The sequence below is a fragment of the Ovis aries genome, chromosome 7, assembly GCF_016772045.2.
Source record: "Ovis aries strain OAR_USU_Benz2616 breed Rambouillet chromosome 7, ARS-UI_Ramb_v3.0, whole genome shotgun sequence".
NCBI lineage: Eukaryota > Metazoa > Chordata > Mammalia > Artiodactyla > Bovidae > Ovis > Ovis aries.
This window is the reverse complement of record NC_056060.1, coordinates 65,621,376-65,647,471: the sequence shown is the minus strand read 5'-3', so window position 1 is coordinate 65,647,471 and position 26,096 is coordinate 65,621,376. Positions and strand designations below refer to the sequence as shown.

The 26,096-nt window shown below is 42.2% G+C and overlaps 1 protein-coding gene and 1 pseudogene across 1 annotated transcript in view; one reads left to right on the top strand and one right to left on the bottom strand.

The window, feature by feature from the left end:
- WDHD1 (WD repeat and HMG-box DNA binding protein 1) overlaps nt 1-26,096 on the top strand; it is a 151,753-nt gene that overhangs the window by 32,139 nt on the left and 93,518 nt on the right. Inside the window, exon 3 of the mRNA XM_042252549.2 lies at nt 15,053-15,204. The gene's annotated coding sequence lies outside the window, so the exon portion shown is untranslated. The remainder of the gene's footprint in view (nt 1-15,052; nt 15,205-26,096) is intronic.
- Nucleotides 15,313-15,909, bottom strand: LOC106991283 (large ribosomal subunit protein uL23-like; annotated as a pseudogene).

Below are 26,096 nucleotides of genomic sequence, written 5' to 3'. Positions count from 1 at the left end.
ACCACCAGAAACATCCATTGCTGAGCGTCATTTCCGCTCAGCTGCTTTGGCTCAGCTGCTTCATTCTTTCTGAAGCTATTAGTAATTGTCCTCTGCTCTTTCCCAGTAGCGTATTGGACACCTTCCAACCTGAGAGGCTTATCTTCTGGTGTCATATCTTTTTGCCTTTTTATACTGTTCGTGGGGTTCTCATGGCAACAATCCTGGAATGGGTTGCCGTGAGTCAGCTCTTCACATCAGGTGGCCAAAGTATTGGAACTTCAGCTTCAGCATTAGTCCTTCCATTGAATATTCAGGATTAATTTCCTTTAGGATTGACTGGTTTGATCTCCTTGCAGTCTAAGGGACTCTAGGAGTCTTCTCCAATACCACAGTTCAAAAGCATCAATTCTTCAGCATTCAGCCTTCTTTATGGTCCAACTCTCACATCCGTACATGACTACTGAAAAAAAAAACCATACAGACCTTTCTCAGCAAAATAATGTCTCTGCTTTTTTTTTAATTAATAAATTTTTTAAAATTATTTGTTTTAATTGAAGGCTAATTACTTTACAATATTGTAGTGGTTTTTGCCATGCATTGACATGAATCACCCCATGGGTGTACATGCGTCCCCCATCCTGAACCCCCTCCCACCTCCCTCCCCGCTACCTAGGTTGGTCATAGCTTTTTTCCAAGGAGTAAGCGTCTTTTAATTTCATGGCTGCAGTCACTATCTGCAGTGATTTTGGAGCCCAAGAAAACAAAGCATTCCATTCTTTGCATTGTTTCCCCATCTATTTGTCATTAAGTGATGAGATCGGATGCCATGATCTTAGTTTTCTGAATGTTGCATTTTAAGCCAGCTTTTTCACTCTCTTCTTTCTCTTTCATCAAAAAGCTCTTTAGTTCCTCTTCGCTTTCTGCCATAAGAGGTGTGTCATCTGCATATCTGAGGTTATTGATATTTCTCATGGCAATCTTGATTCCAGCTTGTGCTTCATCCAGCCTGGCATTTCACATGATGTACTCTGCATATAAGTTAAATAAGCAGGGTGACAATATATAGCCTTGACATACTCCTTTTGCCATTTGGAACCAGTCTGTTGTTCCATGTCTGGTTCTAACTGTTTCTTCTTGAACTGCCTACAGATTTTTGAGGAGGCAGATAAAGTGATCTGGTATTCTCATCTCTTTAAGAATTTTTCACAATTTGTTGTGATCTACAGAGTCAGAGGCTTTAGCAAAGTCAATGAAGCAGAGTAGATGTTTTTCTGGAATTCTCCTGATTTTTCTATGATCCAACAGATGTTGGCAATTTGATCTCTGGTTCCTCTGCCTTTTTCTAAATCCAGCTTGAGCATCTGGAAGTTCTCAGTTCACATACTGCTGAAGCCTGGCTTGGAGAATTTTCAGCATTACTTTGCTATCATGTGAAATGAGTGCAGTTGTGTGGTAGTTTGAACATTCTTTAGCATTGTCCTTCTTTGGGACTAGAATGAAAATTGATATTTTCCAGTCCTGTGGTCACTGCTTAGTTTTCCAAATTTGTTGGCATCTTGAGTACAGCACTTTAACAGCATCAGTTTTTATGATTTGAAATAGCTCAGCTGGAATTCCATCACCTCCACTAGCTGCTGAATCATATGGCAATTCTATTTTTAGTTTTTTGAGGAACCTCCATAGTGTTTTCCATACTGGCTGTACCAATTTTCATTCTCACCAATGGTGTAAAAATGTTCTCATTTCTCCACATCCTCTTCAACATTGATTATTTGCAGACTTTTAAATGATGGCCATTCTGACCAGTATGAGGTGGTACCTCATCATAGTTTTGACTTGCATTTCTCTAATAATTAGCAAATGATGAGTGTCTTTTCCTGTGCCTGTTGGCTATCTGTATATCTTCTTTGGAGAAATTTCTATTTAGGTCTTCTGCCCATTTTTTGATTGGGTTGTTTTTTGTTGTTGTTATTGAATTGTATGAGCTGTTTTTATATTTCGGAAATTAGACCCTTATCAGTAACATGATTTGCAAATAGTTTCTCCCATTCCATAGGTTGTCATTCCATTTTGTTTATGGTTTCCTTTGATGTGCAAAAACTTATAAGCTTGTTTAGATCCCATTTGTTTATTTTTTGCTTTTATTTCTATTGCCTTAGGAGACTGACCTAAGAAAACATTGGTATGATTTGTGTCAGAGAATGTTTTGCCTATGTTCTCTTCTAGGCATTTTATGGTGTCTTGTATTTAAGTCTTCAAGCCATTTTGAGTTTATTTTTGTATATGGCATGAGGTTGTGTTCTAGCTTCATTGACTCACATGCACCTGTCCAAATTTCCCAGCACCACTTGCTGAAGATATTTTTGATAAAACTTCAGTTTTACAGAAAAATTACATGAAGAGTACAAGGAGCTACAATCTTTTGATCCATTGGTTTGCATTTTTGTCTTAGTTACATTCTGGTTCATGTTCTCGTTCTCTGTCCCCTCATTTAAATAGCAAGTTGGAGATGTGGTGTCCCTTTACTCTTAAATACTGCAGTGTGCATTTTCCAGCAAGACATTTTCCTACTGGGCACAGTTCAGTAAACACTAACAGTACTACTATCAGAGAAGGAAATGGCAACCCACTCCACTATTCTTGCCTTGAGAATCCTGTGGCCAGAGAAGCCTGATGGGCTGCTGTCCATGGGGTTGCACAGAGTCGGACATGACTGAAGCAACTTAGCAGCAGCAGCAGTACTACTATTTCATCAGTTGTTCCCAAAATTTCCTTACTTTTTTTCCCCCCTGAGTCCAGGATTACATCCAAGATAATGTACAAAATTTAGTTGTCAATCTATTTATTTTCCTTTATTCTGAAACATTACTTCAGCTTTTCTTTTTGTGTCTTGACCTTAACATTTTAAAAGACTATGAGCCAGTTATTTTGTAGAACATCTTTCCATCTGGGTTTGTTTCATATTTCCTCATGATTAGATTCAAGTTATACATTTTTGACAGGAATATCACAGAATTAGTGGCATGTCCTTCCCCCAGTATTCCAATCGCAGATACATGATGTTAAATATTGGTTTATAACAATATAGCAATGTTATGGTTCAATGACCTGAAGTGGTTTCTGCTACTGTGAAGTTTTTTTTTTCCCTTTGTAATCAGTAAGTAATTGAGGAGCATACTTTGCAACTCTGTAAACTATTCTGTCTTTTTGTCAAACTTTTACCTATCAGTTTTCTACCTCAATGAGGGCCCCATTAAGCAGGCTTCTGAGTCCTTTCAACATGAGTCTTTGAGTATTCCTTTGGGGCTTCCCAGTGGCTCAGTGGTAAAGAATCTGTCTGCCAAAACAGGAAACATAGGAGATGCAGGTGTGATGCCTGGGTCAGGAAGATCCCCTGGAGGAGGGAATGGCAATCCACTCCAGTATTCTTGCCTGGAGAATTCCATGGACAGAGGAGCCTGACACACTGCAGTCCATGGGGTCACAAAGAGTTGGACACAACTGAACACTCCTGCTTGTTGGCTACCTTACCTTCGTCATTTTGGCGTTCTGCTATAGTGCAGTAGTTTCCCTTTACCTCCATTTATTTATTTGTTCATTTGCTTATTATTTTATTTATTTGTTTGTTTGGCTGGTCTTAGTTGCTGCACGTGGGATCTTTGTCATGTCACTTGAGATCTTTCATTGAGGAATGGACTGTCTAGTCATGGTGCCTGGACTTGTTTGCTCCATGCTCCATGGCGTGTGTGATTAGTTCTCTGATCAGGGATCAGACACACAGTCCCTGCATTGCAGGGTGGATTCTTAACCACTGGACCACCAGGGAAATCCCCATTTATTTATTTATCAAACCTGCATCCCGTGCATTGAAAGGCATGTTCTTAACCATTGGACTACCAGGGAAGTCCCTTAATATTTATTTATTCTAATGTGAGATGATAGCAGATTGGGCCAATGGGAGCCCCATTCAGCTGCCTTCTGAGTCCTTTCAACATGATTGTTTGAGTATTTCTTTACTTTTTGGCTCAGTTCTAGGCTCATCCTTTACTTTTCCTGTCCTCAACCCTGGAGTAAGTCACTTCTCAAGGATTCCTGGTTCCTTCATTGCGGAATGGTATCTAGAAACCAAAATCTGGGGGTTAAATTTCTTGTTCCTACTGTATCATTTCTTTTAGTTCCTTTTAGCAGACAGAAATAGGTTTTATTACCTATATATAAATACAGAAATAGAGGCATAGATATATATTAGAAATATAGTGTATATGTGTATGTATATACACAGAGAGAGATATTAGACATAGATATATAGTTATACTGTTAACCCCAATTCCAATGCAAAAAAATGCCTTTTCTTTATCTGTAATTTCTTTCCCCAACAGCTGGAAGTCTGTCTCCCATTTACCTCATGCCCAAGAATATACAGATTGTGGTTTTAGAATTGCTAATTCCTAGCACTGCTAGAAGTCAACCTAATTAGGGTTTGATTTGTTTACAGTTTTTTAGGTAAAAGTTACATACACTGAAATGAACAAATCCTAAGTATGCAGTTCAACAGCTTTTGACAAATAGGTGTGCCCATGGAACCCACACTTCTTTCAATAATGGTACATTCATCTCTGTATGTTCTCAGAAAGTTCCGTCAAGTTTCTTCTCAGTTAGTCCTCCCACCACCTGAGGCAACCAGTGTTCCTGTATTTTGCTTAGTCTGAAGACATCAGCTTCTCGGTTTTGAGCCCCTGTCTTCATCCTGTGCTCTTCTTCCCCTGGCTCTCATGCTACCTCAGTGCCTGGGCTGAGAGGTTCTCATATCTGCCCTTCCTTAGCAATCCTAGATTTGATTTCCAATTCCTCCTCTAGTCTTTTTCAATTTCTTGCTGCCAAAGAATCTGCTGCTTCTGTGGAGTAGATGCTGATTCGGTTCCTGCACTAATTTATATTTCTCATTCCTTCTGGATTTTTGACCTTGTTCCAAGGGATATCTGGCCTGGAATGTGTTTCCAGGACAATACGATTTATGAATGATAGTTTCAGTAAAAGGCTCCACACCCCACACTTGGCAATATCTCCCTGTCTGATCCTGCTCGATGCCTGGCTTCTGAGGCATACCTATTCCTCTGTTCCTAAACCTTGCTTCCTTATTCCAGCTGGGTGACAGTCACAGTTCTCCCTTCACAGTGACAGCCAGAGCCAACAGCTGGTGAGGCTTTTCTCACAAGGGTACCTTGTGAGCATGACTGTCGTAGACAGAAACCATGTATCTTGTGGGTGTTTAGTAAATGTGAAACCACTCAGCCCACCACTAAGACATGGCAACTGGCCAGAGTCAGGGGCATAGTCAGAGAAGGTGGGTAGACCCTGTGCGCCCTGTAAATGCGTAATGAATAACTCCCTTTCAGTAGTACTCAGCCTAGCCAGATCTATAGTGTGTAGGGTGGAAACTAAGGTGAGGCCCCAGAACCAGAAAGGCACACTCGTATTAATATTAAGGAAACAGTGAGGCTATAATAGCTCATTTTCCAGGCTCCCTAATGAAAAGAGTTAGTGTGATACAATCATAAGGGCTTCTGAAAAGGCTCCTTCACATGAAGGTACTTAGCTCCACCCTTCACGTTGGCCCTTGATTATATTAGCAGTTTAATAAGCAGTTGCTTGTTTGGATCTTTGGGTGCTTGGATTGCCCCGAGCAGGGCTAGAAGCTTCTTGAGGGAGATGACAGTGTTGTGCATTTTTCTGTTTTCCTCTTCCCTCAGCACCAGCTCCTAGTCAGGTGACAGGATGTGTTCAGTAGATACTTCTGTATTGAACTGAGTCTTCTTAGTGTTTGGTCGAAAGTTTTAGTATCATTTTAGGTTTGAAGGATGTGTTAACAAAAGAAACCACTTGTTACACACACAATAAGCAATTACAATATTTAATAGGGGTTTATTTGACTTAATTTCAATATACAGTCATTAAAATAAATAGAAACAATAGAGAGAGGTAATAGTGTGTACATCACCAAATTGGGCTGAAACATACATTCAGACTTTAGTAGCACTGAGTAACAGCAGTCTGGAATCCCAGTTGGGAAAGGGTGGGTCCCAGGCAATGTATGTCTACTCCATGGGTGAAACTACAGATTGCCGCTTTGGGGGCTGCTGCTTGTAATCTCGGGTTGCATACTGATATCATCATCAGTTTGTATGCAAAAATGCAGCTCTGGTTTCACTGTTACAATGCTGTTTATTTAACCTGGTGAGTTATAAGACTTCTTAGACCCCAGGGGGCTGGTCAGGCCTCCAGGGGCTTAAGGATTCCAAGACCTACTCTCTTTCTAATCTAAAGTGTCACCTGACATGTTGATAACAATTGGTATGCTTGTAGACAGGCATGTAGTCCAGGCAAGGTCCAGGCAAGGTCAGAAGTCTTGTCAGAGGCCTGCTCCTCTACTTCAGAAACCTGAACAAGACTACCTTCATTTTAATTTCCCTAACTCGACTTAGTCACCTTAGTGAGGTCTTCTTTCCAGTGTATCCCAGTTCCCAGTGTAGTACCAAGCACAGAATAGGCATTCAGATTGGCTGAATAAATCATGAGCTAATTCCATTAAAGTTGTTACTGAATCAAAGTATCATTCCTTTTAGGAGTCTGCATTTTTTGGAGAGGGCAACAATGAAGGGGCAAATGCTTAATAACTCAAGTGGAAGTACTCTCATAGTGGAATTACAGGTAACAAAGAGTCTGGATGGCATAAAGGGGTCACTATATTCTGCTGATGGACCCCTTTTGCTGCTTATCTTTCTTGAGTTTTCTCTCCTGTTCAATTTTTATTTGATTCTTTTGGCCCAGCAGCAAATTGGCTGTCACAGCTTCTTCTAAGGGGCCCTGTAGACACCAGAATCTAGTGGTAAAACTTCTAAGGCTTTCTGCTTTGATCCCTGCTAGCAATACTGTGGAGGTTGACACCAACAGGCAGGCAGCCAGTGGCTCTGTAGGGCTATGTCCCCTTCTCATCAGGCGACATACCTTCTGGGACTTGGTTCCAACTCTTTTGCTCAGGTGCCCAGCTTTGTAGGGTCTGCGTCTGCTATGCCTACCAGTGCTGACCTGACCTCATGCAAGCTCATGTGTCTTACTGAGATGATCTTAATTCTCTGCTTCCTAATGAGTTTGCCTGTGGCGGGTTCTGATAAGATGGAAAGTGATTTGGCCCTTATCTCAAATTTATGGTTAGTCTCCTCCTGGGGCCACTACACAACCCTCCAGTCATTATATGCAGGACAAGGCCAGGGAAACATAGGCCATCCAGAACCCCATGCAGAACTCTAACAAGATGAGCTGGACTGGGCCACAGCTGAAGTGGGCAGTTTCATTTTGATCCCAAGTCAATGGTTCTCTCTCAGCCTTGGCTTCAAGTAGAGTCATCTGGGAAAACTTAAAAAAATTCTCATGTCCAGACCCCATCTCCTGAGCTTCTGATTTAGTTCAGTTCAGTCCAGTTCAGTCGCTCAGTCATGTCCGACTCTTCGCGACCCCATGAATCGCAGCACGCCAGGCCTCCCTGTCCATCCCCATCTCCCGGAGTTCACTCAGACTCATGTCCATCGAGTCCGTGATGCCATCCAGCCATCTCATCCTCTGTCGTCCCCTTCTCCTGCCCCCAGTCTCTCCCAGCATCAGAGTCTTTTCCAATGAGTCAACTCTTTGCATGAGGTGGCCAAAGTACTGGAGCTTCAGCTTTAGCATCATTCCTTCCAAAGAAATCCCAGGGTTGATCTTCAGAATGGACTGGTTGGATCTCCTTGCAGTCCAAGGGACCCTCAAGAGTCTTCTCCAACACCACAGTTCAAAACATCAATTCTTCGGCACTCAGCCTTCTTTACAGTCCAACTCTCACATCCATACATGACCACAGGAAAAACCATAGCCTTGACTAGATGGACCTTAGTCGGCAAAGTAATGTCTCTGCTTTTGAATATGCTATCAAGGTTGGTCATAACTTTTCTTCCAAGGAGTAAGCGTCTTTTAATTTCATGGCTGCAGTCACCATCTGCAGTGATTTTGGAGCCCCAAAAAATAAAGTCTGACACTGTTTCTACTGTTTCCCCATCTATTTCCCATGAACCGATGGGACCAGATGCCATGATCTTCGTTTTCTGAATGTTGAGCTTTAAGCCAACTTTTTCACTCTCCTCTTTCACTTTCATGAAGAGGCTTTTGAGTTCCTCTTCACTTTCTGCCATAAGGGTGGTGTCATCTGCATATCTGAGGTGATTGATATTTCTCCCAGCAATCTTGATTCCAGCTTGTGTTTCTTCCAGTCCAGCGTTTCTCATGATGTACTCTGTATAGAAGTTAAATAAGCAGGGTGACAGTATACAGCCTTGACATACTCCTTTTCCTATTTGGAACCAGTCTGTTGTTCCATGTCCAGTTCTTACTGTTGCTTCCTGACCTGCATACAGATTTCTCAAGAGGCAGGTCAGGTGGTCTGTATTCCCATCTCTTTCAGAATTTTCCACAGTTTATTGTGATCCACACAGTCAAAGGCTTTGGCATAGTCAATAAAGCAGAAATAGATGTTTTTCTGGAACTCTCTTGCTTTTTCCCTGATCCAGTGGATGTTGGCAATTTGATCTCTGGTTCCTCTGCCTTTTCTAAAACCAGCTTGAATGTTAGGGAGTTCACAGTTCACGTATTGCTGAAGTCTGGCTTGGAGAATTTTGAGTATTACTTTACTAGCATGTGAGATGAGTGCAATTGTGCGGTAGTTTGAGTGTTCTTTTGCATTGCCTCTCTTTGGAATTGGAATGAAAACTGACCTTTTCCAGTCCAGTTTGGAAAACTGCTGAGTTTTCCAAATTTGCTGGCATATTGAGTTCAGCACTTTCACAGCATCATCTTTCAGGATTTGAAACAGATCAACTGGAATTCCATCACCTCCACTAGCTTTGTTGGTAGTGATGCTTTCTAAGGCCCACTTGACTTCACATTCCAAGATGTCTGGCTCTAGATTAGTGATCACATCATCATGATTATCTGGGTCGTGGAGATCTTTTTTGTACAGTTCTTCTGTGTATTCTTGCCACCTCTTCTTAATATCTTCTGCTTCTGTTAGGTCCAGACCATTTCTGTCCTTTATCGAGCCCATCTTTGCATGAAATGTTCCCTTGGTATCTCTAATTTTCTTGAAGAGATCTCTAGTCTTTCCCATTCTGTTTTAGTTAGATTGGGATATAGCTCAGTTGATAAAGAATCCCCCTGTAATGCTGGAGACCCTGGTTTGATTCCTGGGTCAGGAAGATCCTCTGGAGAAGGGATGGGCTACCCACTATTGGCTACCCACTATTAGCTACCCGATATTCTTGGGCTGCCCTTGTGGCTCAGCTGGTAAAGAATCTGCTTGCAATGTGGGAGACCTGGGTTTGATCCCTGGGTTGGGAAGATCCCCTGGAGAAGGGAAAGGCTACTCACTCCAGTATTTTGGCCTAGGGAATTCCATGGACGTTATAGGCCATGGGATCACAAACAGTCTGACATGACTGAGTGACTTTCACTCACTCACTCAAAGGCCTGAACTTGTTTATTCTTTCTTATGATGAGCTTTTATATAAGTGCTAAAGTACTTTTGTACCAAAAAAAGCTACGAGGCCATCACTAGTACATTTGAATTTCTTATTACAAATTTTTGTTATACATTTTGATTGTTGTGCAGTGTTCCATGGAGCACACATGTTTTACCAATCACCTGCCATTGTTGACCATTTAGTTTGTTTCCAAGTTTTAACTATTATAAAAAGGAAACATAATGAAAACAATCTTCCTATGCATTTTCCTATTTGAGGCATTTTGTATTTCATTAGAAGAAATTCCCAGAAGTTTTATTACTGGATAAAATAGTATGAAAATATTTTAGACTCTTGATATTGCCCAATTGCTCTTTGAAAGGCTCTTAACCAATTTGCACTCATTCCAGAATGGATGAAAATTTCCATTTTACCCAGCATGGGCCACTTGCTAATGTAACAAAGCCTTTATTCTTTATTTCAATGTGTGTGTCTATATATTTGAGGCTTATATTTTAAGAAAACCTCCCCAAGAGAAGAGCAGTAGTCTTGACTAAAAGTTGGCCAAGCGCTGAGTCCCTTTTCTTTGGCCCCTGGAGAGCTTGTGCTCTGATGGCAAAGGCCCAGGAAAAGAACCCCAAGGAAATATGCACTAAAGAAAAGAGGCCTCTCTGTTAAGGCTTCAGGCCAAATGGGCACCTCCTAGGGAGGGGCCCTTCTCCTCCGGCTGCCTTGGGTTGGAAGTGACCCAAAGAACCCAAAGCACATGACCCCAAAGAGAAAACACAGGAGAAAAACCTGTTATGCATATCGAGGAGCTGCGAGTCTCTGCCAAAATTCTGGGTGAATCTACTCCCCAGTCCTTGATCCTGACTCATAGAAGCCTCTGGCTGTGCTGACCACGCCCAGCAGATGTGCCTCCTTCATACCCCACCCCTGTAGCCTTGGCTTTTTTTTATTATTATTTTTTAAATTGATGCTATGTATTTATTTTTTATTTGGCTGCATGGGATCTTAGTTGCAACATGCAGAATCTTCGTTGTCATGCAGGATCTTTCTTTTTGGGGCATAGACCCTCTAGGTGTGGCACACAGGCTTCATTGCTCTGTGGCATGTGGGATCTTAGTTTTCTGACCAGGGATCCTACCCATGTGCCCTGTATTACAAGGCAGATTCTTCACCACTGGACTGCCAAGGAAGTCCCCGCCCTGGCTTTTGAGTTTTGTTTTTTTTTAATCACTAAAGAGCTACTGCTGCTGCTAAGTCACTTCAGTCATGTTCGACCCTGTGCGACCCCATAGACGGCAGCCCACCAGGCTCCCCCGTCCCTGGGATTCTCCAGGGAAGAACACTGGAGTGAGTTGCCATTTCCTTCTCCAATGCATGAAACTGAAAAGTTAAAGTGAAGTCGCTCAGTCGTGTCCGACTCTTAGCGACCCCAAGGACTGCAGCCTACCAGGCTCCTCCATCCATGGGATTTTCCAGGTGAGAGTACTGGAGTGGGGTGCCATTGCCTTCTCCGAAAGAGCTACTGGTACAGCATAAATAATAAAAACAGGAATGCCAAATTTGGAATGTTCCTCCTCACCTACTTCAGTTCCCTTTCCTAGATGTAACCTGGTGAATGTGCATTCTTCTAGATCATTTACCAATACTGGCATGTGGGAGACTGTGGGGGTGAGCATACAGGATTTTTAAAATATATAAATGGAATCATGCTTTATGTAGTTGTCTCCAGCTTGCCTTTATCATTTAACATTAAAGTGTAGACCATTTTCTGTGTTATTTAATGTGGAGCTGCCTCGTTATTTTCATGGCTGCATGATAACCCATTGTATGTAACGATAGCATCATTTAACACATTGTGCCATTGGAGGCTTTGCTTGCTTCCCATTTCTCTGTGACGACAATGCTGCAGTGAATTCCTTTGGGTCCATGTTGTTGTGCCATCTACTGACTTTGAGTGTTGCCACTGCCAGAAAACCCCTGGCTCCAACTATTCATACCCCAGGGTATCTCTGCTCCTCCAGGACTCATTTAAACCCTGGAGGAGCACCACCAGGCTCAGTCCTGACCTCTGCTCTTGCCCTATTGTTTTGCTGTTGTAGTCGCAGTACACATTATGGCCCAACTTTCAGAGTCCTGACAACCCCACCACGTCAAAGTGAAAGTGTTGGTCATTCAGTTGTGTCCAGCTCTTTGCGACCCCATGAGCTGTAGCCCACCAGGCTCCTCTGTTCATGGAAGTCGCCAGATAAGAATACTGGAGTGGGTTGCCATTCCCTTCTCCAGCAGATATTCCCGATCCGGGGATTGAACCTGGGTCTGCCGCATTGCAGGTGGATTCTTTACCATCTGAGCCACCAGGGAAGCTCACCACATCATGGAAAGGTGCAAAAAGTACAGCTAGTGTCTCTCTGACTATTGGGAGGGAAAAAGAAGGCCAGCTACTCCAAATGCAATCAAGCTGGAGGAGGTATCAAAGTGGTTTTTAAGATTTCCACTCTTACATCCCGAGATGGATTGAGAGTCCGAAACAGCAGTAATCACTGACATAGGAGACAGAAGCAGCTGAAGCGGTGTGAGAAACTCTCCAAAGCAGCAGGGGGAGCCAGGGTGTGTGTGTGTTTGTGTGGGTGTGTGTGTGTAGCCCTAGACCAAATGTCCTTGGCCCATGGATGAAGATAGCCAATCCTTGATCTAACATGTTGTTGTACTTTTGTCCTTTAAGATTTTCAAGCCCCCTCATCCTGTTAGAAGCAATAAGGGCTGATGAGAAGCAGGCTGTACTCTGGGCAACAGGAAATCTGGTTCCATTTATGAGTTCATCAGGCCCTGCCATGGAATTTTGAGCAGCTTCAGTTTGCTGCCCTGTGTTTTGTGTTTTGAGACTCTCTTGTCTAGAGGTGCCATCTGCATCTTTGGGGTGCAGGGGTTAGATTTCTTGTTCTGTTTTCCCTGCAAGGTAGTGCTAGTGTTAAAAGCGAGACAGGCAGGGAAGCTTTGCCATTTGGAGATGTTTGCTGGGTTTGACTCACCTGCTTGCATGTTTCCTTTTTCACTTTCTGGACACCCCAAATGAACATATGTTTGTAGTAGTGGAGGCTGGGGATGAACTTCCTGTGTGGCAGCCCTCCTGAAATGCATTTTTGCACGCACAAAGGCAAAGGCAGATGTTGACCTGCTCTCTCAACCCTTCGAGAACTCTCTGGGGAATGGTGATGTGGTCACTGTTGGAGTCGAGCAACAAACAAGTCTGCTTTCATCAGGGATGAGCCACATTTGAGCAGTAATAAAGTTGCTCATGGAAAAGTTATTTAACTTTTTATATCCAGCTTGGCGAATTTATGCAAACTGACACCCCTGTCCCACTCAGATGACTACTGCCTAGGCCCAGAAGTAGAACATTACCGGCACCCCAGTAGACCCCTGTGTCCCTGTCCCAGTTACTAGTAGTGGTATAACCGCTAACGTGTCCGACTCTTTGCAATCCCATGGACTGTAGCCTGCCAGGCTCCTCTGTTCATGGAATCAAACCCAGGTCTCCTGCATTACAGGAAGATTCTTTACCATCTGAGCTAACAGGGAAGCCCCAGCCTTTCAATATTTTGTATTAATTTGGCTGTTTTGAACTTTATATAATTTGTGAAAATTTTCACATTTTGCATAAATCTTGTTCATTTATTCTCATTACCACATGGACTTCATGATAGAAATATACCACAGTCTACTTGTCCATTCTGTGTTGGTTGGTCTTGGGGTTGGTTTCCCTCTGGGGCCAGTTCACGTTATTCTGCTATGAACAGTATTGCATATACTTTCGGGGCCTGCGTGCATGTGTCTCCGCTGTATACATTCCTCCAAGTGGAATTGCTGGTCATGGGGTTTGCATACATTCAGCTTTTAATAGACCTTGGAAACAGCAGTGCTGAGGGTTAGGAATGTGTTTTTGATAGGGGACAGAGCACAAGGCTCTCGGGCCCCAGGCATCTAGTCCCCTCCCAGGCTTAAATTATAGGGAGCCAGAGCAAATCATTCACCCTCTGTGTTTCCTCAGCTGTAAAGTGGAAATAATCAGTATCTGCTCTGTTCCTTGCTGTGGGTGGGAAAGCCCTCTCTGCAAAATCTCAAGTTGCATGAATGGAAGCTGTCATTAACATGGAAGCAGGGGAAGGAGGCTTTTAATTATTAACGAGAACTAAAGAACTATACTTATGTGAATTTCCATTTCCAATTAAAAATCCAGAGATTAGATTAACTGCTCTGCTAGGCCAAGTGGTTTTGCCAGAGGGGCCTGTAGTATTATTCTCTCAAACCCAAGCACAGAGAGTAACCTCCCAAGCCTGCCTCCTCTGTATCTTACCAGAAGATTCCTTACCTGCTTGGAGGCCCAGTGATTTAGTCACTAAGTCATGTCCAACTCTTTGCGACCCAGTGGACTGTAGCCCACCAGGCTCCTCTGTTCAGTGAATTCTCCAGGCAAGAATACTGCGTGGGTTCCCAGTTCCTTCTCCAAGGGGTCTTCCCCACCAGGGGATCGAATCGAATCGAATCTGGGTCTCCTGCAGTGCAGGTGGATTCTTTACCAACTAAGTCATGGGGTCTTCCCAGTTCTTCCTGTCAGTCCCCAAATGCCTCAACTTCCTCCTTTCCTCTGCATCAGCCTGGATTTTCTTGATCTGAAAAAAACATTTAGTGTGGCTCTGCCTAACTGCACCAGGGAAGGCAAAGGACATGTGGATTCTACGTCCTCTTGCATTATTGAACCTCAAGTTTCAGTGATGACAGGGAGGTGCTTTGGTCTCACAGTGAAACTAAAAGTTTACAGGCATTTATTCTATCAAGGTTGTGCTATGGTAACTCAGGGGCTGTAAAAAATAATAATTAATTGAAAGTCATGTCAAAACCTCTTCCATCCTATTGGTTCCCAAGCAGATAGTCACACAAGTAGGTGGCAGTGCCCTCTTCTGGCCAAAGCCAGACTTGCATGGCTGTGGCTAAGGGGAGACGCTTGTGACTGGGGTACCGGGGCTGGTTGTCCACTTGGGAGCACGCACATCTCAGGGTTAGTCTTGTGATAGTGGATCACATTTGGGAATCCACCCTCCCTTTCCTCTTTAAAAAGGAAAGATCACAACTATGATAGTTAATTTTATGTGTGGTTAACATTTAAATCGGTACTTTTCTACCTTCAAAATGCAGGTGGGCCTTTATCCTTAAGAGCAAATACTGAGGTTTCCCAAAGATATTCTACTTCATGGCCACAACAAAGAAACTCTGTGTTTCTAGTCTACAGATTTTAAATTCAATACTACAACATCAAAACTTTTCCCTGAATTTTCAACCTGCCCTACAAATTCCAGACTTGTCAGAGCCCACAGTCATGTGAGCCAAATCCTTGAACTAAAACTATGTGTGTGTATGTGTGTACAGTTGACCCTTGAATAATGTGGAGTTTGAAGAGTGAAAGTGTTCGTTGCTCAGTCGTGTCTGATTCTTTGCAACCTCATGCCCATACCCTCCAGGCTCCTCCATCCATGGAATTCTCCAAGCAAAAGTACTGGAGTGGATTGCCATTTTCTTCTCCAAGGGATCGAACCCAGGTCTCCTACACTGCAGTCAGATTGTTTACTGCCTGAGCCACCAGGGAAGATGAAACCATTATTATGTCACAAAAGTAAGTTCAATAAATGTTGGTAATTATTTGAAACAGCAAAACTATTCTTTTAAGTCTTAATATGAGGCTCCCATAAAATTTAATCTTCATCATACAGCTTATCATCAATTAACAGTTGTTTGCCTTCTGACAATTTAGAAAAACTTTCACAAGATTATTTAATTGGTCAAAATCTGTTATTATTTTTTTTTTAATAGTGAAAACTTTTATACTTGGAATTAGCCGGCTGGACTCAGTTTAGATGATCCCAATTTTGCAGGCAACATCCAAAGCACCATAAGAGCCAGTCAAACATATGCCTTCTTCTCTCCGTTAGGCCTGACCAAGTTGTTGACCTCAGCCACATCAGTGTCGTAGAGCTTCTTCACATCGTGTTTCATGTGGTGCTTCTTGGCCTTGACATCCGCAGTGAACACCAGTGAGCTGCTGTCTTCTGTTTCCTTCGCAGTTGATTTGGTGGTGAGGGGGAACTTGGTGATGACATAGTGGTCAAGCTTGTTTCTCCTAGGGGCGCTCTTCCAAGGATATTTGGGCTGTCTCCTGAGCTGCAGTGTTTTGGGACTTAGGAAGGTGGGTTATGTCCAGATCTTTTTTTTTTTTTGTGGCTGTGGGTACCTTTCAACACTGCTTTCTTAGCCTTCGAAGGCTTTGCTTTGGCTTCAGCTTTGGAGCATTAGGGGCTTGCTTCCTTGCCCTCAACACCATCTTTGAGCAGTCAAGATCTGTTTTGCTTTTTTTTTTAATTGGAGGATAATTGCTTTACAATGTTGTATTGATTTCTGACATACATCAACATGAATCAGCCATAGGTATACGTATGTCCCTTGCCTCTTGAACCTCTCTCTCCCACCTCCCACCCCTCTAGGTTGTCACAGAGCACTGAGTTTGAGCTCACTGCATCATATAGCAAATTCCCACCAGCTACTCTCTCAATTCATCCCATCCTCTACTTCACCCACTATCTCCACAAGTCTGTTCTCTATGTCTTCATCGTCTGTTCTCTATGTCTGCATCTCTCTTCAGTTCAGTTCAGTTCAGTCACTCAGTCGTGTCTGACTCTTTGCAACCCCAGGGATTGCAGCACGCCAGGCTTCCCTGTCCATCACCAACTCCCAGAGCTTGCTCAAACTCATGTCCATCAGGAGTTGGTGATGCCATCCAACCATCTCATCCTCTGTTGTCCCCTTGTCCTCCTGCCTTCAATCTTTCCCAGCATCAGGGTCTTTTCCAATGAGTCAGTTCTGCACATCCGGTGGCCAAAGTATTGGAGTTTCAGCTTCAGCATCAGTCCTTCCAATGAATATTCAGGACTGATTTCCTTTAGGATTGACTGGTTTGATCTTCTTGCAGTACAAAAGACTCTCAAGAGTCTTCACCAATACCACAGTTCAAAAGCATCCAATTCTTCTGTGCTCAGCTTTCTTTATAGTCCAACTCTTATATCCATACACGACTACTGGAGAAACTATAGCTTTGGCTAGATGGACCTTTGTTGGCAAAGTCATGTCTCTGCTTTTTAATATACTATCTAAGTTGGTCATAGCTTTTCTTCCAAGGAGCAAGCATCTTTTAATTTCATGGCTGCAGTCACCATCTGCCACGTTTCTATTGCTGCCCTGCAAAGAAGTTCATCAGTACCATTTTTATAGATTCCATATATATTCAATAATGTATGGTATTTGTTTTTCTCTTTCTGATTTACTTCACTCTGTATAACAGTCTGTAGTTCATCCACCTCATTAAAACTGACTCAAATGTGTTCCTTTTTATGGCTGAGTAATGTTCCATATATATGTACACAGCCTCTTTATCCATCCATCTGTCGATGGACATCTAGGTTGCCTCCATATCCTAGCTATTGTAAATAGTGCTGCCGTGAACACTGAGGTACAAGTGTCTTTTTCAATTATGCTTTTCTCAGGGTTTATGCCCAGGTAGTGGGATTGCTGAGTCATATGGTAGTTTTAATTCTAGTTTTTAAGGAATCCCCATACTGTTCTCCATAGTGGCTGTATCAGTTTACATTCCCACAACAGTGCAAGAGGATTCCCTTTTCTCCACACCCTCTCCGGAATTTGTAGATTTTTTGATGGTGGCCATTCTGACTGGTAAGACCTGTTTTTAAAGTTAGCCCAATGGTTATATTTAGGTGGAGGGATTTTTATTTATATATGTGTGTGTGTGTGTGTGTGTGTGTGTGTGTGTATTGTGTTTCCTTCAGTGATTCATCAGAAGGACCCATGAGACCTAGTAGCAGGTTATTCTCACTGAGATTTATGATAGCAAAGGTTCAGAGCAAAAGCAGCAGGAGGAAGATATGCATTAATGGGATCCAGAGAGAGTCCACCCAGGCTTCCAATGTCCTTCCTTGTCTGAGGTCACACAGGAGTACTCTTTCACTGTTGACCACGGACTCATCTGTGAACTGTCTTTGCCCCTAGAAGCCTTGTGAGTCTCAGAGTCCAAAGTTTTTATGGGGAGCTGGTCACATAGGTATCTCCTGTTATGCAACCAACCATGAGAAGGTAAACTCAGGACCCTAACAATGAAACCAGGTGCAGACCGTCGATTTTTGTGTTAGTGCAAAGCAACCTGACAAGCAGGTAATGATATGGTCCATGGCTCCAGGTGTATATAACACACCCATCAATCACTAACAGAAAGAACACTCTAAGGCCACATTCCCAGGAGTTGGGTAAGGGTTAATCACGGGTCCCTTGAATACAGGTAGTGAGTAGGCAACCAGACCTGCTGAGTTAACTCTTTTCTCACAGTCTGTATTTCCTTAAATGTCTATGATTAACCTCTATTATTTAATCAGAAAAGTAACTATTAATATAAAGGCATCCATAGTTAATGATTTTCCTTTTTAGTCATCTGATGATGCTACTTTATGATCTCAGTATGCTTCCGTGTAGTCAGCAGAGCTGCTGAGAGAAGTAAAGTCACCCTACTAGACACTTCCTGGATGGCCAGCAGAGCCTTCATACTCTGAGAAAACCATAACAGGCTGGGACAGAGCACGGGAGACCTAGAGGGAACCACAGCAATACCTAGTTCAACTTCCCCACCTTAGACATGAGGCAGTGGGAATACTAAGCAGTGAAAGGACTCGCCCAAGGTTCTAATTTAGGTCTTTCAATTAAAAACCTATCTTCATATTCCTGAAATGGGAAAAGACAATGTTTGATCAATTGCTTCTGATTAACTTGGGCAGAACTGAAGGAGCCCTGCCTGAACTAAGTGTGTATGGTCCAATCTCCTTTGGTCTACATAGAGACTTCCCATCCCTTCCCACCAGCCCCTCCGTTCTCCAGTGGCCCTACAGAGGTACCAGGACTCTGTATCTAGAGCCTTGCCCATGTTATTCGGCCGGTGGTCTGGCTTAGTTTCAGCTTTACTAAAATTTCTCTCTCTTTCCCCGTCAGTGACTCTGTTATAGTTGGGAGATGGTATCTGTGGTGGCATCTGTCTCTCCGTGAGTGCGTGCTTAGTCAGTCATGCCCAACTCTGACCGCATGTACTGTAGCCTGCCAGGCTCCTCTATCCATGGAATACTCCAGGTAGGAATACTGGAGTGGGTTGCCATTTCCTCCTCTAGGGGAATCCTTCCAACCCAGGGATGGAACCTGCGTCTCCTGCGTTGGCAGGTAGCTCCTTTACCACTGAGCCACCTGGGAAGGCCATCCGCCTCACCACTGGGCTGCAAATTCCTTGAAGGCCTCTTGGAATCATGGTGTCCAGAGGGTATGATTACAGGCAGTGAAGTCAAGGGTTTGAGTTCTGGCGTAGCATCTCATTGGTTTATGTAATTTGAGTGAGTTACTTAATCGAAATAATACTGCCTCCCTTATAAAGTTACTGGGAACTAGTAACTTAATTAGCATATTGTTTACCATTCTAAAATGTTCAATGAAAAGTGAAAGTGAAGTTGCTCAGTTGTGTCCGACTCTTTGTGACCCCATGGACTGTAGCCTACCAGGTTCCTCCATCCATGGGATTTTCCAGGCAAGAATACTTGAGTGGGTTGCCACTTCCTTCTCCAGGAGATCTTCCCAACCTAGGGATTGAACCCGTGTCTTGCACATTGTAGGCAGATGCTTTACCGTCTGAGCCACCAGGGAAATCCAAATGTTCAATAAATGTTGGCTATTATTTTTTTTAATAGGTATTACATTTATTTTGGCTAACTCTATTCTCTGATCTTTTTAAACAGTTTTATTGAAGTAATTGAGAGGTAACATACACTGTATATATTTAAAGTATATAATATTATAAGTTTTAACATGTACACACCTATGAAACCATAATCAAGTTAATGAATAATACATCCATAATCTCCCAAAGTTTCCTTATATCTTTTTTTAATTTAAAATAGTTTATTGCTAAAAAATGCTAACTTTCATCTGAGCCTTCAGCAAATTGTCCTCTTGCTGGTAGAAGAAGGTCTTTCCTTATATCTTTTTGTAATCCCTTTATTTGTCCTCAGGCAATCACTATTCTTCCTCTATGGATTAGCTTCCAGTCCTTAGAACTGTATATAACTGAAATCATATAGTGTGCACTATACTTTTGGCTTTTCACTCAGCATTATTTTGAGTTTCATCCAGGCTCTTGAGTGTATCAGTGGCTCAGTAATTCTCCTCTGTTGAATTTATCAACTGCTAAGTAGATATACCACAATTTGTTTATATATTCACCTCCTGATGGACATTTGGGTTGTTTCTGGTTTTGAAATATTAGAAATAAAAATTCTGTGAACATTTGTTTACAAATTTTTGTATGGGCACATTCTTACATTTTTCCTGGGAATAGAATGGATAGGTCATAAGGCAGGTAAAGATTAATTTTTTTAAAGAAATTGCCAAATTATTTTCCAAGTGTTTGTACCATTTTGCATTCTCCTCAGCAGTGTATGAGAGGTCCAGTTGCTGTACATCACTGACGACAGTTGGTATGATCAGTCTTTTTAATTTTGGATATTCTAATAAGTGTGTAGTGGTATCTCTTTATGATTTTAATTTTGATTTCCCTAATGACTAATGATGTTGAGTGTTTTAAAATATGCTTTTTTTTGCCATCCATGTATTTTTTTGATGAATTATCTGTTCAAAGTATTTGTTTGCTCAATTAAAACTTCTTATAATTTTTTAATTCTCTTTCTTTTTTCTTTTTGAAATCATGAGAATATGGTAACACATTTACAGGAGACTTGGTATTTGCACTGTTTCAATGGGGTTTTTGTTTTCTTATTTTTGAGTTTTGAGACTTTAAAATTCTTAAAGAAATACAATTTATTAGTTTTTTTTATTTTAGGGACCATGCTTTTGTTATTCTTATCCAAGGTCACAAAGATTTTCTCCTATACTTTCTTCTAGAAGTTTTATAGTTTTAAGTTTTATGTTTAAGTCTGTAAATGTTAAACTAAATTTTGTATATGGTGTGAGACATAAATCAGAATAGTTTTTATCCCCCTTGGGTAGCCAATATTTCAGCAGTCTTAAGATAGTCCTTTCTCTGCTAAATCACTTTACATGTTTGTTGAAAAATCAATTTACCATATATGTGTAGTCTATTTCCACACTCTATTTTTCCCCCAGTGATCTGTCTTCATGCCAACACTGTACTGTCTTGATTACTGTGTCTTTTCCACAGTCATTTAGCTATTCTAGGTCTTCATTTTCAAATAAAATTTAGAATAAGTTTGTCAAGTTTTACACAAAAACCTGCTGGGGCTTTGAGTAGAATAGCTTTATATGTAAATTCAAGAAGAACTGACATCTTAACAATACTGTCTTCTGGACCATCGAGTATCTATTCATTTGTTGAGGTCTCCTTTAATTTTTTTTAGCTATGTTTTGTATTGATCGTTTTCAGTGTGCAGGACTTGGACTTCTTCTGTCAGTTTCATGGTTATATATTTGACATTTTTGGAAATAGAGTAAATGGTATGATTTTTTTTTTTTTTTGCCATGCTGCAGGATCTTAGTTCCTTGACCAGGGATTGAATTCAGGCATGTGGCAATGTAGGTGCTGGGTCCTAGCATTGGACTGCCAGAAAAGTTCCAAAATGGTATGTTTTTTATTTCAATTTTCAATTGTTTGCTAATATAAGAAATTTGGTTGATTTTTTATATATTGAACTTGTATCCAGCAGTCATGCTAACTCAGTTATTACTGAGAAGCTATTTTTATAGACTCCATAGGATTTTCTTCATTGACAACCATGTCCTCTCTGAATAGACAGTTTTACTACTTCCTTTTCAATCTGATTGTGTTTTGTTTCTTTTTCTTGCCTTATTATACTGGCTTGAATCAGAACAGTGTTAAATAGAAGTGGTGAAAGCACACATCCTTCCCTTATTCCTGATTTTAGAGGGAAAACCTTCAGTCTCTTATCATTTAGTATGATGTTATCTGTAGATGCCCTAAAACAGACTGAGGAAGTTCCCTTCTATTCCTAGTCTGCTAGGAGGTTTTTTTTTTTCTTTTAACCAAGAATCAATGTTGGATTTTGCCAGGTGATTTTCTGCATCTATTGATACAATTTAGACTTTTTCTTTTATAGTCCTTAATATGGTGAATTATATAGATGGCTATATATAAATAATAGCTTTACTAGGATGTAATTCATAGAGCATAAAGTTCACCCTTTTAGAAGGTACAATTCTGTGGATTTTACTGTATTTATAGAGTTGTGCATCCATTACCACAATCAAAATTCCATAACAGTTTCATTCCCCCAAAGAGAAACTCTGTACCTACTAGGAGTCACCCTAATTTTCCCCACTGTCCCCAGGCCCTGGCAATCACCTATCTACTTCTATGGTTTTGCTAATTCTGGACATTTCGTATAAATGGAATCATTCCCAATGTGGTCTTTTGTGACTGGCTTCTTTGATTTGGATGTTTTCAAGGTTTATCTATGCTATAGCATATGTCAATATTTCATTCCTTTTTAGGTCTATTTTATGGTATGCATATACCAGATTTTGTTTATCTGTTTATCAGTTGATGAATCTGGATTGTTTCCACATTTTGGCTGTCATGAATAATGCTGCTATGAACATCTGTGTACAAGTGTTTGTGTGAACATGTCTTCATTTTTCTTGAGTATATACCTAAGGAGTAGGATTACTGAATCATATAGTGACTCTGCGTTTAACATTTGAAGAAACCGCCAGGCTGTTTTCCAAAGTGGCTGTATCATAATGGAAAGGTTTTACTGTTGTTGCTTTTATATTTCTGGCTGCGCTGGGTCTTGGCTGTGTGCGGGCTTTCTCTCGTTGCTGTGGGGGGCTGGGGGGCTACTCTCTAGTTGTGGTGCGCAGGCTTCTTACTGCAGTAGCCTCTTGTTTAGCACAGGCTCTAGGTGCATGGGCTTCAGTAGTTGTGACACCATGGGCCTGGTTGCCCCTCGGCATGTGGGATCCTCCCAGACCAGGGATCAAACCCATGTCCCCTGCATTGGCAGGTGGATTCTTAACCACTGGACCACCAGGGAAATCCCACAATGAGGTTTTAAATTATAACTTCAATTTCCTTAAAAGATAGTGCTATTTAGATTATTGTTTCTTCTTGAGTGAGGATTGATAGTTTATGTTTTCCAAGGAATTTGTCACTTTCATCTAAGTTGTTGAAATTATTGGCATGTGAAAGTCGCTCAGTGGTGTATGACTCTTTGTGACCCCAGATTGTGCAGTCCATGGAATTCTCCAGGCTAGAATACTGGAATGGGTAGCCTTTCCCTTCTCCAGGGGATCTTCCAAACTCAGGGATCGAGCCCAGGTCTCCTGCATTGCGAGCGGATTCTTTACCAGCTGAGCCACAAGGGAAGCCCAAGAATACTGGAGTGGGTAGCCTATCCCTTTTCCAGTGGATCTTCCTGACCCAGGAATCAAACCAGGGTCTCCTGCATTGCAGGTGGATTCTTTACCAACTGAGCTATGAGGGAAGCCCTTATTGGCATAAAGTTGTTAATATTTCCTTATTCTTCTTTTAGAATCTGCAGAATGTGTAGAAATGTCATCTCTCATTCCTGATACTGGTAATTTGTATTTCCTTTTTTCCCCCTGATAAGCCTGAAAGTAAAAGTGTTAGTCACTCAGTGATGTCCGACTTTTTTCGATTTCATGGACTGTAGCCCTCCAGGCTCCTCTGTCCATGGGATTCTCTAGGCAAGAATACTGGAATGGGTTGTTATTCCCTTCTCCAGGGGATCTTCCCAACCCAGGGATTGAACCTGGGTCTTCTGCATTGCAGGTAAGTTCTTTACTGTCTGAGTCACCAAGGAAGACCCATACTAGCCTAGGTTTATCAATGTCATTGATTAGATCAGCTAATTTAAAAAATCTGTGTGTGTGTGTGTGTGTGTGTCACTCTGTTATGTGGAAAATTATCTTCATCTAATAACAGCCTCTAAATATACTACTAGACAAGTTGTCCCAGAATTCATGGAATATAAAAGATCACACAACAAACTGAAATGCTTGGATTACAAAGTTTATTAAATAGTCAATGTAAAGCATAGTATGAGAAACGGGTTAGAAAGAAATCTATGGCAAGATAGGAAAACTGGGGTTGCTCCCAAGTGAGCTGACCAAATTATGCAATCAAGGATTTCTCTAATTTCTCCTTTGGAATAAACCCAGGGATGGACAGCCCATTCCCCAGTCAGCACAGTGCTGACAATGATTCTTCCACTAAATGGCTTATTGAGTGTGGCAAAGTCAGGCACTTTGAAGCATATTAAGGTTATAAAAAGAAGACTGCCTCTTACACCAGGCTGGGAAAATATTAGTTTAATGGGACCGCAGAAAACCCAGATCTCTATGAAAAGGATCTCCCTGATATGGTTACCCTGGATGGTCAAGAGAGCCTAAAGACTTGAAACTGAGTTTATTGGAGTCTCTGCATTTGTCAGTGGGAACACAGCTGACTTAATCTAGTAGATAAAACTGGGGGGAAGGAAGTAGAGCCAATCACAAGTCTTCCACCCTGTTGTTTGTGCTCTGTTTCACATCCTCTACCACATGGAGGCGTCTCTCATAGCTCAGTTGGTAAAGAATCCACCTGCGAAGAAGGAGACCCTGGTTCAGTTCCTGGGTTGGGAAGATCCCCTGAAGAAGGGAAAGGCTACCCACTCCAGTATTCTGGCCTGGAGAATTCCATGGACTGTATAGTCCATGGGGTCGCAAAGAGTTGGACATGACTGAGCAACTTTCACCATCCACATGGAGGCAAGTACCCCCACTCCTGGCCCTCCCTCCTGCACACAAGGGTTGCCCACTTGGCCCTCTTATATTGTCTTCCGGTCACCCTTCTCCCAATTTGTCTCCTGCCAAAGTCCTGCTCATCCTTCAGATGGCAGCTCAAATGTCGTTGCCTCTGGCAAGCTTTACTTGACTCCTATATATTAAGTTATACTTTCCTCCCCATCATTTATCACAAGTGTGAAAGTGAAAGTCGCTGAGTTGTGTCTGACTCTTTGTGAACCCATGGACTATACAGTCCTTGGAATTCTCCAGGCCAGAATACTGGGGTGGGTAGCCTTTCCCTTCTCCAGGGGGTATTCCCAACCCAGGGATAAAACCCAGGTCTCCCACATTGCAGGTGGATTCTTTACCAGCTGAGCCACAAGGGAAGCCCGTATCACAAGTGTAATTAATATTATTTAGTAGTTGTCTCCTCCACTAACTTGTGAGCTGTGTGAGAGCAGAAACTGAATACTTCACTATTAAATTACTAACATTTGGCAGAGTCAGTGGTTAATAAAAATAACAGTTGAATGAAAAACTCTTGGTGCTGATATATTTTTGCTCATTTAAGTTAGGGCTGTTCTGTCTGCCTTCGTCTTAGGTCAGAATCTTTTCAATTCCCTTTATCCAAGGCTCAGATCCTCTCACACACATTCCAAGAAATGACCCTCTTATCTATTCCCTGATCCAAGTAGCCCATCACTGTATATGGGCTAAAATCTCTCATGTAATTTGGAGCAAAGGAGCCTTGGAAAAGCAGGGCTCTCTGTTTAAAAATGAGGTGTTCAGAGTTCCGAGTGGCCCGAGGCTCTGTAATGAATAGGTCTTGTGTGCTCCCACAGCCCAGCAGGAAGGAATGGTGTAGCTGTGGGCAGCCATGAAGTGAGTTGTGTTCCCAGGTATGCTGCTGCTGTCACTGGGAGTAATGCTGGGAAAGCTGTTCCAGGGTGGGGCTGGCCATTCTCTGGAATGCTGGGAACACAGGCTCCTCAGTGGTAGAATAGCTACACTCAACCTGTTTCAGTCACTTCCCCTCAGAGTACTTGCCTGCCTCTCATCCCACCGGAAACTCACTCATACAGTCCTTAGCCCACCCCAAAGTCAGCTGCTTTAAAACTGAGTAAAGACGGTAAAGAATCTGCCTGCGATGCGGGAGACCGGGGTTCAATCCTTGGATGGGGAAGATCCCCTGGAGAATGAAATAGCAACTCACTCCAGTATTCTTGCCGGGAAATCCCATGGACAGAAGAGCCTGGTGGGCTACAGTTCATGGGATGTCAGAGTTGGACACAACTGAGCAACGACCACATATTTACATGGGTGTGATTAGGAAACTGTGGCTGGAGCAAAGGAGCTAGAGGTAAGGACTGTCTCCCTCTTGTATTCCCCCTTTTTTTTTTCCTGCACTGGGGCTTCACTGTGGTGTGTAGGCTTTCTCTTGTTGTAGAGCATGGGTTCAGTTGGGTTCCAGGATGTCGGCCTCTCCAGTTGCCTTGAGCTGGGTTATTGCCCCATGGCACATGGGATCTAGTTCCCCACCAGGGATTGAACCCGCATCCCCTGCATTGCAAGGCACATTCTCAACTATCAGGGAATGTCCCAGGCCTTTTCCTGAAGTGCCAGATGCCTTGAATG